Raw genomic sequence first — 16,049 nt, 5'->3', positions numbered from 1 at the left:
CCTCACAGTGGCTGAGGCTGGCTTTGAACTCACAATTCTCCTGTCTCAGCCTCCCAAACCACTGGGATTACAGGCATGTGCCACTGCGCCTGGTTTATAATGTTTTTAAATGCTTTAGTAAGGATGTCATATTAGCTATGAAATGCACATTGCAGATATTATATCAGCTTTGGACACTATATTATGGATATCATATTAATATTAAAGGCAGCTATTATATCAATTTTAGATGCTGTAATAAGAATGTCATATTATTAATAAAGCCACAGGGAAGCTACTCTATCAGTTTTTAATGATCTAACATGAATATAACAGCAGTATTAAAGACCACATGGTAGCTATTATATCACTTTTAGATATAATTGTAAGAATATTACATTAGCATTAAAAGCTACAGAGATGTTATACTAGATTTAGATGCTATGGTAAAAATATAGGAATTAAAGGTCATAAGAGAACAATTATATTAGTTTAGATGCTATAATATGAATATCATAACAGTACAAAGGTAAGAGGACTGCTTTTAGATCATTAACAGATGCTATGATATGGATATCATATTAGTACTAAAGGTCATAGGGCAGGAATTATATTCATATAATTTTGCTATAAATGAATATTATGTAATATAAAATTCAAAGTATGTGGGCTGGGGTTGTAGCTCAGTGATAGAGAACTCACCTAGCATGTGTGAGGTGCTAGGTTTGAGCCTCAGCACCACATAAAAATAAATAAATGAAAATGAAGGCATTGTGTCCAACTAGAACTAAAAAATTTTTTTTAAAAAATTCAAAGTATATGCCTCTTTTACATATTTCATGTTGAAGTAATAACATATGTTAACTTATTATATTTTTATGCTGTCACTAGGTTCTAGGTTTTCCTTCTTAAAAAGTGATCACTACAGAGGAAAAAAATGACATTTTGGAGATTTTATTTCAACTCATGGTTTAACTTTCCTGAAAGAGTGACTTTATAAAAAAAATGTTCTGATTGCAAACTGACTCACTGTGACTGAATCACTTATCCCAAAGAATCCTTGTCTCTATTTTATTTGTATGCATACATTTTAGCAGCAATATAATCAAATATTTGTCACTGGGACAAATAGTCAAAGAACATCCATTTCCTCCAAGACCTCTACAGGAAGTAGTGAGCCAAGAGAAGCAGAGGTGTCAGATCAGTCCAGGAGTGATATTAGATGCTGCTGTGTTGTGGGAAACTCTACCTTTTGGAAATCACAAGGAGCTATGGATGCCCAAACTCTTCATGAGTCTAAATCTAGTTGAAATTCTAAGTAATTTTATTGTCACTAGCTCATCATGAAGCTCATGACAACTAAAGGATCTATGGGGCTGGGGATGTAGCTCAGTGGTAGAAAGATTTCCTAGCATGCAGGAAGCCCTAGGACCAACCCCCAGAACCACAAAAGGAAAAAAAAAGAATTTGTATCTTATTTGTGTAATCAAATAGAAAATGAATAATCATTCCTCTTAAGGAAACATGTTGGACCTAAAACACTTGAGACTCTCAGAATCAAAATACTCTCCTTATAGTGTATTGCATACCTAGACCATCAGGAACAGTGGTGTCACATCATAAAGCATGTTCACATTAAGCATACCATCAAAACAACCAAAAGGCTTTATTGACTGTTGATAAGAAAAATGAACATAATCTAGCTTAGGATAACATTAGGATAAAATGTAATCATGGCATTTCCCACATGTAATAACTCTAAATACTAATAAATACATAATTTCAAAAGAAAGTCAAATTTCTGAAATCAAAACCAAACTGATACATTTTAAAATAAGATTTTGAACAGAGGCAAAACAAAGAGTTCTCCCACAAGAATTCCTGACAACATAAAGTATCATACTCGTTAGAAGGCCCATCCCTTTGTATGCAAGGAATAAGAGAACTTTCTGATGAGTGTAGAACTTTAATAGGACATATGGACATACTTTCTAAATTTTAAAGAAGAAAAAATATGTTTTTTTAAAAAAAGCTTATTTTTAGTAAATATATCTGAATTGCAAAACAGCAGCTACTGACTTGTTTGCTTATATTTTGTAATGATTTGTATCTCAGGAAATTTCATCTATAGTGGTTTTAAATATCATAAAATATCAATAGTTGACATTAAAAATATCATCCCTCTTCTCTTTTAAAACTGATTTGAAATTTTCTTAGACTAATTTCATATGAATTTGGAAGAGGCACTGTGGTATATGTATGTATGTGGGAATACATGACCTTTTTTAAAAAAATCTTTATTTTAGTTGTAGTTGGACACAATACCTTTGTTTTATTTACTTATTTTTATGTGGTGCTGAGGATCGAACCCAGGGCGTTGCATGTGCTAGGTGAGTGCTCTACTGCTGAGCCACAACCCCAGCCCCAATACATGATCTTTTTAAAGCATACCTCTCATGCTTGAGTCCTATCAAAGACATCTTCTGGGATGGACTCCATGGCCTCTCACAAGCCAGGCAAGTGCTCTGCCACTGAGCTGCACACCCAGTCTCCAAAGATATCTTAATAAGTGGAAATTAATTAAAATCATTTGATTATGAGCATTTCCAAACAAGACAATTCTCTCAAACAAAACAATTCTCTCAATCAAAAACAAAGTAAGCTAAAAGTAATTTTAAAAATATTCCTTATAAAAAATAGAAGTCCACAAAATTTAAAATTCTATAGAGGGCTAGAGTTGTGGTGCAAAGGCAGAGCATTTGCCTGGCAGGTGTTAGGCCCTGGGTTCAATCCTCAGCACCACATATAAACAAAATAAGTAAATAAAATTAAAAGATCCACTGACAACTAAAAAATATTTTAAAAGTTATGTAGAAAACTTAAAGAATATTAATTAAAAATTGAATAGGAAAAACCTACTCACAGAACTAGAGTCAATGAGGAATTACATAGCAAAATAACTCTAAAACAAGAAAAATAAATGAATCAATTAGCATACAGAACCTTGAACTGCTACTTAGAGAACTTAGAGTTCTCCCACTGGATGGGATCCTGGGATCATCAGGGCTCAAGGCTAGCTGTCATCTGCCCTTTAACAAATTCTGATTTTATTTCAAATGTTCATTATCTATAGACAAAAAGAGAGAGAGAGAGGTGACTTTTCTAAATTTATTTTATGGTATATCAAATCCTGATATAGTCAAGATAATTCACCCAATGTAGGATGTCAGTGTTTGTACAACGGTCGTTATTTGTGCACCATTACAAATATACTGTCAATTAGCACAGTAGCCAGGGAACTGCTCATCCTAGACTAGCAGGGGCAGAGTCTGGAGGAGGGGGATGGAAGATCAGGAGGAGGAGGAGGGGGCCTGGAAGATGGGTGGGGTCTGGAGAAGAGGCAGGGTCTTTAAGAGGAGGAGGGTTCGGCTGGGGTTATGGCTCAGTGGTAGAGCACTTGCCTAGCATGTGTGAGGCACTGGCTTCAATTCTCAGGACCACATAAAAATAAATAAACAAATGTAGAACTTTAATAAGACATAGTGATATGCTTTCTAAATTGAAAAGTAGAAAAGAAAATGACTATTTAAAAAAATTATTTTTAGTAAAAATATTTCTTAATTACACAACTCAGCTATTGACTTGTCTCTTACACATTGTAATGACTTGAGTCCTAAGGAAACTTCATCTACAGTGGTTTTAAGAATCATGCAGGGGACTGGGGTTGTGGCTCAGTGGTAGAGCACTCACCTAGCATGTGTGAGGCCCTAACTTAGATCCTCAAAAGCACATAAAAATAAATAAAATAAAGGTTTAAAAAAAGAATCATGCAATATAATAACTTGACATTGAAATGTTTTCTTAGAAAATTTTCATCTAAAACTGGAAGAGATATTGTGGTGTATATATATAAATACATAATGTTTTTAAACATATCTCTGGATACCTCTGATGCTTGAGTTCTGCCAAATGACATTGTATGTGTATGTAAAAATGTGTGTGTGTGTGTGTGTGTGTGTGTGTGTGTGTGTGTGGTGCTGGGATGGAACCCAAGGCTTCTCAATTGCTAGGCAAGTGCTCTGTCACTGAGCTGCATACCCAGTATGCAAAGACATTTCAGTAAGCAGAAAATAATTAAAATCATTTAAGATTATCATGAGAATTCTCAAACAAGACAAGTCTCTCAATGAAAAACCAAGAAAGCAAAAAGCATATTTTAAAAATATTGCTGAGGAAAAAGAGCAGAAGTTCACAGGATTAAGAATTCTGTAGAGGGGCTGGGGATGTGGCTCAAGCAGTAGCGCGCTCATCTGGCATGCGTGTGGCCCGGGTTCCATCCTCAACACCACATGCAAACAAAGATGTTGTGTCCACCGAAAACTAAAAAATAAATATTAAAATTCTCTCTCTCTCTCTCTCTCTCTAGCTCTCTCTCTCTCTCTCTCTCTCTCTCTCTCAAAAAAAAAAAAAAGAATTCTGTAGAAAACTAAAAAGAGAAGAAATTAAAAAGAACTGGAAATCTGGTCAACATGGGACATTTCCTAGTAAATACAGACATTGCAAAACAACTAAAATAAGAAAACTCAATCAATCTATTAGCATAGCAAAGTTGAAACTGCAGCTTGGAGATCTCCCACTGGAAAAGACACTGGGATCATTAGGTTCACAGCTGTGTTACCTGACCTTTCACAGATTCTGATTTTATTTCAAATGTTTATGATCTAGAGAAAAAAGGTGACTTTCCTAAATTCAGTTTATGTTCCATCAAAGCCTGATGTAGTCAAGATATTTCATCCAATGTAGAATGTCAATATTTATACAACAGGCTATGTTGTGCACCACTGCAAATGTACTGTCAATTAGTGCCCTGAGCTGTGGCTGAGAGAGGTGGGGCCTGGAAACAGGGTAGGGTCTGGAGGAGGGCCACAGTCTGGACAGGGCAGGGATCTGGAGAAGAGACATGGGGGCCTTGGGGGAAGGGTCTAGGCAGAGTCTGTGGAGGGTATGGTCTGGAGGATGGGGTGGGGTCAGGAGAAGGAAGGCAGGGCCTGCAAGAGGGGTCTGGAGGAGGGTCAAAGCCAACAGGAGGGACAACAGATGGTGAGGAATAGTGGCCTTGGTGGTCACTAGCTCAGAGCCCCTAGTTCTCTAGCCTTCCATCCCAACAACCCACCTCAGGGAAACTGACCTGAGCTGGGCAGCAACAGTCTGCCTCACCACCACCCTCAACCTGGTACAGTGGGCCCCAGCAGCTTCACTGAATCCTGGGCAGAAGTCCCTGTCCATCCACCACCCCCGCCTGCTCTGTACCAGCCACCATAAAGTGCATGGAAGTATCAGGTATTCTACTGAAAGAGGAGAGGACCCGGGTATGGTAGTATACACCATAATAATCCCAGCTACTTAGGGAGACTGAAAAATAAAAATTCTAAATTTGAGGCTACTCTGGGAAATTTAGCTAGATCCTGTCTCAAAAAAAGAAGTGAGAATGTTGCTCACTTATAGGTGGTAGAACACTTATAGCATACATGAAGTCCTGAGTTCAAATCCCAGTCTAAAATATATATTTTTTTAAGAAGAGGGATACACTGTTATTATAAAACCAAGTTCATTTTATTCTACATTCATCTTTATCATCATTTAAATGCATTATCACGTTCATGGACAATGAATTATTTTGGCAGAAGCTGTAGAGCACTTGAAACCTAAAATGTAAGAAGCTATTTATTATAGATCAATCAATTCATCTAAAATGAAGATGTAAGCCAGTAGAAAAGCTAGATTGGGCTCATAGACACCTGACTCTCCAACATATTGGTGCAGGCACTGACTTCCTCAACAAGACCCATAAAGTTCAAAAAATAAAACCAAGACTCAATAAGTGGGATGCCTTCAAATTAAAATGCTCTGCCCAGTAAAGGAAATAGGATCATGAAGAGAGCCTCTCAGAATGGGAGAAAGTCTTTTCCATCTACTTTTCCAACAAGGGATTAATGTCCAGAAATATAAATAACTCAAAACATGTAACAACAGAAAAATGAATTGCTTAATACAAAAGTGGGTGAAAGAACTAAGCAGACATTTCTCAAAAGGAGAAATACAAATGGCCAAAAACATGAAAAAAAAAAAAGGTTCAACATCCCTGGCAATCAGAGAAATGCAAATCACATCTACATTAAGATTTCATCTCCAGTTAGAAGGGCAAACATCAGGAATACAAAAACTAACAAACTCTGGTGAGGATATGGAGAAAGGTACATTCACCTGTTGTTTGTGCAGACGAGTGCAACCAACCACTATGGACAGCAGTACAGAGATTCCTCAAGAAACTAGAAATAAAGCCATGACATGATCCAGCTGTTCCTCCCACCCTTTTTTTTTTTTTTTGGTATTTATCTAAAATAACAAAAATCAGCATGCTATAGTAATACAGCCATATCAATGTTTAAGCCAGCACAATTCTCAGTAGCCAAGCTATGAAACCATCCCAGGTGTCTGTCAACAGATGAGCAGATAAAGAAAGCATGGCATATACACACAACAGAGTTTTACTCAGGCATAAAGGAGAATGAAATTCCTGCATCTGCTGGTAAAGGAATGGAACTTGAGAACATCATGCTAATTGAAATAAGCCAAACTCAGAAAACCAAGGTCAAATGTTTTATCTTATACACAGAAACTAGATATAAATAAGGAAATATAAAACGGGGAGATCCCATAAAGAAAGAAGGGAGGTCAGTGGAATAGAAGTGGATGTAGGGGGAGAGAGGAGGGATGGGAAAAGGGAGGAACTGCAGAATGACACTGACCAAATGATCTAAGTACATATACGACTACACCACAGTGAATCCCCCCTCCATGTCTATCTATAAACCACCAGTGTAACAAAACAGTAAATAAATAGAAGGAAGACCACTAGAGAAAAGGGAGCAGGAGGAAGGAGGTGGAAAGGGAACATGGAAATACTGGGGTGAAACTGAACAAATTATATTCCATGCATGTCCACATACATCAAAATGGACCCCACGATTATGGATAAGTAAAGTGCATCAGGGCTGGGGTTGTGGCTCAGTGGTAGAGCACTCACCGAGCACATGTGATGCCCTGGATTCGATCCTCAGCGCCACATAAAAATAAATAAATATAGGTATTGTGTCCAACTACAACTAAAAATAATATTTAAAAAAATTTTCAAAAGAGGGAAGATGCACATATACTGACAATTAAAATGGAATTCTCCCAACCAAAGAAAAGTGTGGTTCACGAGTTTACTTTCATGAGTTTAGTTCCATGAAATGTGGCTCATGAGTTTAGTACATGGAATAAACTTTCTTAATATTTTAGGTGTAGATCAAACAAACACCTGTATCTTATTTATTTATATGTGGTGCTGAGGATCAAACCCAGGGTCTCACACATGCTAGGCAAGCACTCTACCAGGAAGCTTCAGCCCCAGCCCTGAAATACATTTTTAATTAATAAATTTGTTACAAATAATATACTAAACTGAAATAAAGTAGTGAGCTGTTAACACATGTGCTTTTCCATTTTTCCGTATTCTTTTCTACTACTTTGATACTGCAATAAAAAACCCATTAAAACAATAAGGAGGGCTGGCTCAGTGGCAGAGCACTTGCCTAGGATGTGTGAAGCACTGGGTTTGATTCTCAGTATCAATAAATAAAACACAATCCATTGACAACTAAAATATTTTAAAAAATAAGCAATAAGGAACACAAGTAATGGAGTCTCTCCTGGGCTTAGAACCCTCATTCATCATTCCTCCTTCATCCCACCCAGGTTCTCCAGGAAAAACCTGGGGTAACTGTAGAAAGATGATGAGGGGCTGGTGCTGGGGCTCCGTGGTAGAGCACTCGCCAAGCACGTGCAAGGCACTGGGTTCAATCCTCAGCACCACATAAAAATAAACAAATTAAATAAAGGTATTAGGTACAACTACATCTAAATTTTATTTTAAATTATGACAATATATACATAATATAAATTATTTTTAAACAGATGATGAGGGTCACAACCTAAGGCCTGCTGCAGAGCCAGCCTGAATGAAATAGTGAAAGAGCAGGACGCACAGCCAGGCTCTGCTCAGCTCTCAGTCCCAAGGTGGGGCTCTCTCCTCACCAATACCACATTTCCCACACCTGCTGCAGGTCATTCCAGAAGCTTCTAGTGCATCTCCCTCAGGCAACTCTGAACAAGAGAGCTCCCGGCATCCCTAGAGACATCACCCACAGTGTCCCCAGCATCATCCTCAGTCATCTCCAAGGAGAAGGGAGCTCCTGGGGTCTCTAGAGACATGACCCACAGTGTCCCCAAGCCCAGTGTCCACCTGGGGTAGCTCTGAGGAGAAGGGAGCTACAGGGGTCCCTGGAGACATGACCCACACTGTCCCCGACCCAGGTGGCTCCCTGAGGTAGCTCTGAGGAGAAGGGAGCTCCAGTCATCCCTAGAGGCATGACCGACAGTGCCCCCAAACCAGGCGCCCACCTGAGGGAGCTCTGAGGAGAAAGGAGCTCCAGGCATCCCTAGAGACATGACCCCCAGTGTCCTCGAGCCAGGTGTTCACCTGAGGTAGCTCTGAGGACAAGGGAGCTTGGCCCCTCCCTGAGGGGGGACCCACAGTTTCCAAGAGCCAGGCTCTGCAGTGTGGTCCCTGAGGAGAAAGCTCACCTCTCACCCTGAAGGAGGAGGACTGGCGTCAAAGATGGTAGCAAGGCCCCGTCCCTGATGACCACGCCCCCCGATGGCCAAGTGCCTGGATAGCCACGTGCCCGATGGCCACGCCCCTAATGGCCTCGCTTGATGGCCATGCCCCACAGGACCCTGCTCATGCTCAGAGTTGGTGCCCACCCCTAGTTCCTGGTAAATCTCAGCCCTTTCTCCACTCTCAGCTGTTACTGGATAGAACCTGTCCCCACTGCTGTCACAAACTCTGGCAGTGTTGGCTGTGTCATCATGGAGTGGAATCTCAGGAGAGGAGAAAAGGGAGTCCAGAAGCCCACCTCCCCGTTCACCAGAAAGCAGGGAGCTGAAACTCTAAACCCCAGCTCTTGTGCTACAGCGAAAGAAAATTTAAAGTCAGACACCAAAAGTCATGCAGGAGAGGTTTCTGAGAAGTGACAGTGAGGTGAAAATAAACTAAAAGAAAAGTGAGGCTTAAGCAAAAGCACTCTCAAGAGGGAGAGTGGGCCATCTCCAGGCAGAGAATAAAAGGAGACAAGGCTGTCCCCAAACTTCATTACTGTTGATGTTTGCCAGGAGAACTGGAGACCACCTCTGTACTCTGCCCATCAGGTGGTCAACTCCTCCTTCACATTGAACAGTGGAGTTGTTGACCTTAGCTGGTCCTCTCCAGAACTGTCACCGTGGCCATCCGATTTAAGGGGCTTCATCTACAAGTCAATCCGTGTTGATGTGGGCACTGGGGTCAATTGCATGTCAGAGGTTACCTTAGTGTGACTGTGCTACTAAAGGGATCTTCTGTAGTGGCACCCCCTCCTCCACAGAAAATCTTAACTAAGTTTCTCCAGAAATCTTCACCATAATTGATTTGAGGACTATCAGCAAAAGAGTCTCTGTTTACAAGAGAGATCAATGTAGGTAAACTTCCTATTTTCCTGTTTCTCTATTTCACTTGGCCACTGGCCTGGAATAAATCATCACTCCAGGTACTGAACGCCCCATTACTAGTTTTTCACAAACATTTACCAGTATAGTAGTTTGTAGAAGTGTGGGGAGCCACTCTGAATGACCCACACCTTCCAGTCCTGAAGCAAGAGGCTCTAATCAATCATTTCAATCATTTCATGGTGACTTGGGCATTGTCCCAGCTCAGAAAACAAGGCATGTCTTCAGATGTAGGTGTCACCCCTGAGGTTGAGCTACACTCACCTGTTCCTCTGTAATCCTACCCCTTTGCCCCATTTGGGATAGAATGGTCCATGGAAACTCCCTTTGTGTGTCCCCTGCTCTTGCTCTGCCTTTGGGTGTAGCCTTCCTAGATGTCAGTCAATCTGCTGACACATACATCAGGAAGCTAGACTCAATCCCCTTAAACTTGAACCCTTGCCTCATTTGAATGGCTTCTCCTCAATAAAAGGATTCAGCACGAGTGTGTGTCTGTGTGTGTGTGTGTGTGTGTTTTCTCTCTCTCTCTCTCTCTCTCTCTCTCTCTCTCTCTCTCTCTCTGCAGACCCTTAAGGGTAGAGGAGCCATCACCATAGGACCCAAAGAAAAAGTTATTTTTCTGTCTTTTGTGTGATTATTTAACACAGCCCAGTTCACCTGGAGTGACCCTGAGTGTTTTAGTCATGAGAAAGGTGACAATTTGTGACCGATATGGAACTCTAGGATGAATTTTAGAAATTTAGTGGGTTTGAAATTTCTCTCCAGAAGTTAAGCACACTTAGGATTTCAGAGTATTGTGGGCTGAATTGTAGAAAGTAAGTAAAGTAGAAGAAAAATCTGTGACATTCAACTTCTTAATATTTGGGAGTAGTTTGTCTTTAGAAATAAAAAAATTATTTTTATAATTCTAGAGACTCTAAATATAAATAATTATTAAGAAGATTAATGGGATATGTTTTTAAGTCTTCTCCCATGGGGAAAGTGCTTTTGTGGACTTTTTTGGATTGTTTTTGTGAATTTTTATATTTTGAAATATTAGGTAAAGATTTGGGGGGTTATATACTAGAAGTCTGTGCTTGGAGAGTGAGAAAAGGGGAAGGAAAATTTTGTGATGAGACTTGATAGAAGGATTCTTTACCTGTAGAGGAGTGAATGTTATTTTTGTGAATACTCAGAACATTTATACTGAACCTCTTTGCTACATTCTTGTCCTAATGAATCAGAATGGCTGGAACTCAGCCACTGTGGACAAAAGACTTTAGCTGCTGTTCCCTGTGGTGTCTGTAACTAGACTCACCACCAGCAGTGCTTTTAACCCTTAAGCAACCTGGCCTGGGTGCCAAATGAAGACTGCCCTAAAATCTGAGAGAAACACTGGTGTCTGCCGTTAAAACTCGCTTTTTTTTTTTTTTAGAGAGAGAGAGAGAGAGAGAGAGAGAGAATTTTTTAATATTTATTTTTTAGTTTTTGGTGGACACAATATCTTTATTATGTGGTGCTGAGGATGGAACCCAGCACCCCGCACTTGCCAGGAGAGCACACCACCGCTTGAGCCACATACCCAGCCCCTAAAACTCACCTTTAAAGTCCTCTGTGCTACAACGAAAAGTACAAAACATAGGAAAATACAAGCTGCTACCCATCCCTAGGATCCTGCCTAGGCGGGAGATAGAGACAAATCTAACAGAATCCCACCAGCTAGGGGAGCTCAGGGAACCTTTGCCTGACTGTGGGCAGCAGGTACCATGCTGTTTCTGTCACCATGGTAACCACTGGAAGCCCGGCAGAGCGGGCTTCCTGGTCCCACCTCCTGCATTTAGTTAGTTTTGAATTAAATAACCTGACTTTTCTCTGTGGTTATGTTACTAAATAATGCTATTAATGGGAGGTTTCCAACATATGCTTTTTTATATTTTGCTTTTAATTTTGAAGGTTATGGGGGTGCACTAGCTTGTCGCAGAAACAAAAGCCGGCAATGTTCCTGTGATGAACATAAAACCCTTACTCTCATTCCTGACTAAGTAATTATAAAAAATAAAATATACATAAGGGTCTTATTTCAGCTACATCAGGTGACATCACACATTTATTTATGCACTCCTAGTTAAAAATAAATTGAAATGGATCCAAATATCTTAAGAACCATGTGGTTACATAAAGTTAATACAATTATAAGTTATGCCCTTATTATTAATATATTTTTCTAGGTACTTGGATAACCTATAGTTATTAATTCATAAAATGATTAGCATATATGTCTAATTGTTTAGTTAATATATATTTATCTAATTGCTTTTCTTCAACAGAAACACATAATTTATATACTTCTTATACATGCATTTATCTGATGTTCTGCCTTAGCTCCTCTGCTTCTGTTTACAAATATTTTAGATACAGACATTTTAGATAAATATATTTTACTATAAATTTGCTTTCAAGAGAGAATACAACCTTCAAGTAATCTCTAGTTCTCAAAGTTATCATACAATTTTTTTAATTTTTTATTTTAGTTGTCGTTGGACACAATACTTCCATTTTTTAATGTTTTTAGGTGGTGCTCAGGATTGAACCCAGTACACCACACGTACTAGGCAAGCGCTCTACCACTGAGCCACAACCCCAGCTCCTGTATAAACTTTTATAAGATGACAAACAAATATAATTCTATCTTCAGAAATATTCAAGGGCTTTAACTATATTTTCATTGATATTTCTTTTTATAAAAGTATAAAAATTTGTTTAGAATCTAAGGTTTTCAAAAATTACTCCAAAGTATAACCAGGAAAAATTCTAAAAGGAAAAGATTCTTCAACCGAGAGGAAGCACACATTGGAGGTCCTAAGAAGAATCAAAAAATCATCTTTGGGTGAAACTAGGTCTTTATATTCTAGATTTTAATGATAAAAGTATTTTCCTAAACCAGAAAATCTTTATATCATTATCTAGACAGATTATATAAAAAGTTAAAACAATTAAAAAGAGATTTATATGTACTGTACTGACTATCAAAATTTTAACTGATTAATTCAAGAATATTTCAGGCTATTTCCCTAATTTCACTATGCTAATGTGATCTAACATTTTGTCCATATTTTGACATGATAAAACCTATTAAAATGTTTTTTATTTCCTTTAAGGAAGGTATTTATTGCCTAATGATTCGTACTGTTTAATGTGATTTTAAAAAAAAAAAGACAAATCCTGTAACAAGGCCTCCGGCCCTAAGCTGGAGCCTCACTGAGATGGCTAAATCTCTAAGATAAGAGAAGTTACCAATCGGGCTCCATGGTAAGAGCTGGCAGGGGAAGGAAGGGAGGGGAGAAGCAGCTCCCCCCTTCTCAGTCGCTGTCCTTGAAGGGTTAACTTGCCCAGAACAGTGAAAGAAAAAGCTGCTTTTGTGTGAACTTCTGCAGACTGGGAACTTCTGAGCCCCTCCCCTTACATGCTGGGTATAGAGTTCTGAAACTACTGAACTCAAAGTTCAGGGGAATTGATTGATTACACCGAAAGCTGTGCCCTCTGAACCTGGCTATTGACAAATAAAATCTGCTTCCTGTTTGGTGTCTTGCCTGGTCTGTGCCCTGCAACACTTCCTTTCCAGACAAATGGAGCCACCTTTAGCCATAATTTGTAACTTCCCACCAACCTCAGTGGACAGAGTTAGTCCCATTACTCCTTTTTCTTGACATGTCTTCCCATTAGCTCCTTGGCTTCAGTTTATTTCTACAAATTAACTACCACCTTTGCTTTCTCATCTACTTTGGGAGTAGTTTAAAGAACTCTTGGGACCTTGCCTGCATTTCACTGCTCATTTTCCACCATGCAGCCTGTGCAATGGTTTTATTAATGAGGTTCTAGGCATAAAGTTAGCTAGATGAGATCGAAATAAAACACAAAGACTCAGTTACCTTATTTATATTGCCAGGTCCGAGACAGCTCCCCTCTCTGGTTCCCTCCTCTAATCGCCCAGCAGGGCAGCAAGGATTACTCAGGGCTAGCAGGAGAGAGAGAGTTTGAACACGCCTGGGAGTAGCTTTTTATTGGGGAACAAGAGATTCAGGGGAGAATTCCATCCAATGAAGGTTGAGGGAGGACCACACTCCAAGGTCAGGGTCAGTGATTGGGCCCCCAGGGTCAGTGGTCAGGCACACCCCCACACAGATGGGCTCTCTCATCAGGAAAGGGCCAGGAAAGCTCCGACACAGCCAGAGCGCCTCAGACCCTTAACAGGAGCCACCCAATCATGTGTCAGAATGGCTTCCCACATATCCCCCCCTTCTTTTCCTAACAATGAGGCAGCAGTTCACTCTCTGGAGTTTCTGGATTCTTGATTGGAAGACTTGCCATCCTATAGTTACAACACAAAAGAGAATTAACAGCAAAGAGAATAATCCAATAATGTACCAAGCGGAGTGTTTAAGAATATTTCCAGGGTTGAATCCATTTAACTCCTTCAATATTTGGTTAGCCAAAGAAGAAGGATCTGAAAAATCAGCTCTATTATTTTGAATGTCTTGGATATGGTGATGAAGTTCCAGAATATCCAAGCTATTATTACTATTTTGCCAAATACCTAATAAATGGTTTTTAACCTTCTCCCAATCCCAGAGAGAAGCATTGTACTTGGCAGCTGTAACACATACATACTTATAATTAGCATGGCATTTAAGCCTTTCTTTAAATTTTAAGGCTGAAAGTTCATTACCTATGTCTATAACAGTCGCCTCTAAGGTGTTTAATTTAGTTTCAATCCTTTCATCAATATTTACTTGATTACGCAGAGCCTTGGAAGTATTTTGAGCTAAATTATTAAGAAATTTTGCATGCTGAATATTCTGAGACAATGTCAGAGACACAGAGACAGTTGAGGCAATAAACGAGACCAGCGCTAACACACCAACAATTATGACTCCAATAGCATGCTTAGGTCTTGTTAGCTGGGCATGAATTTGCTGCAAGACTTGTAAACCAGCATCAGCATACCATGGCTCTGAAATATTAGCAGGTAATAAAACAAAAGAGGGCTGATGAAGTATCAGCACTCCTTTTCCTCCATTATACCTAGTAATACAATTGGTTATGTTGCACTTATTATAAGTAACAATATATCTGTCATCTATCCATTTAACTTTTACATTTCCGATAATTAAAACATATGGAGATTGGACACAAGCTCTTAAGCCATAGCAAGATCCCTCTTTACAGTTCTTGCCGACAAATTTTGGTAAAGGTTTATCTGTAAAATGTAAATATTCTGAGGCAGCAATCAAACGCCAAATATCTTTTTGAACACCTCCTTCACTATAAGTCAAAATATTACTAACAAATCCTGCAGGTGTCATAGCAGAATTTCTTTGTAATTGTCTCATCAATTTTTGGAGACCAGTCTAAAATATACCCATTAGCTTTAGACACCTTATGTTGTACAGGAAAGGCATTTACACAATCCATCCATTTAGGAAAGGTGCCGATTTTTATTGTAGAACTATTTGGACAGTGGGGTGTCGGTGGAGGTTTTGCAGAAATGACTGGCTTGTTATGGGAAAGTCCCATCTTAATTACTGATCTAGTATTAGGTTTTAAGTCCCCATAAATAGAATTATTTGTCAGTCTAGGTCTACCAACCACTGTCTTTTCTTCGAATGATACTTTCAAACAGCCAGCATGTTTATCATGTGACCAACACAAAGGTAATTGGGCACTGTAGCCAGAATAATTAAATCTAGTCACATGATTGGGAGTAATATGAGTATCTGTAAATCCTCCCATCATAAATGAGTCATTAGTAAATACTGGAATAGATTTTCCAGTCCACACAGCTGGGTGTACCAGGGGTGGATCTGGGAAATATGTCCAATAAGTGTCTACTTGATTCCCCTTTACCTGACAGCCCAGTAGGGCAATTACTGTCGCTACCATCAAGACTGGGGTCCTGTTCTTTCCTAGGCGTTGAAGTATTTGGGAAGCCTGGGTTGTTAGCTTCTTCACGTCTTTCCACGAAATCAGCTTTTCGGCTGGTTCAATCTGGTCTTTCTTCATCTTTTTCCGATATCTCCTCCTTCTGGGTAGTGGCTCCTCGGGGTCGATCCTCAGTCGCTTGAGTCTGGGTTCTATCTCTTCCATGTCTGATAGCACGTTCAGGCACCCAAATAGGACAGAAAGAGCCTTCTGGGAAAATACAAGCAGGGCCTCTACCCCACATTATCACCGGGTCTGGACCCCTCCACTGACCAGTCTGTAAATCTTTCCACAAAACTCTGCCTAAAGGGCTTGTTACTGAGGGAGACATTTGTCTCTCAGCAGCAGTGTGACCTTCTGCATCACAGTTTAGAAAATTTAAAACAAACAAGGCATGATTAAGGCTATTTTGGGGAGTGACTATCTTATTCCTATTAATTTTTGTAATTGAAGTTTAATAGATAAAT

The sequence above is a fragment of the Spermophilus citellus genome (assembly GCF_964194105.1).
Source record: "Spermophilus citellus genome assembly, chromosome: 17".
NCBI classification, from domain to species: Eukaryota; Metazoa; Chordata; class Mammalia; order Rodentia; family Sciuridae; genus Spermophilus; species Spermophilus citellus.
This window is presented reverse-complemented; position numbering follows the sequence as displayed.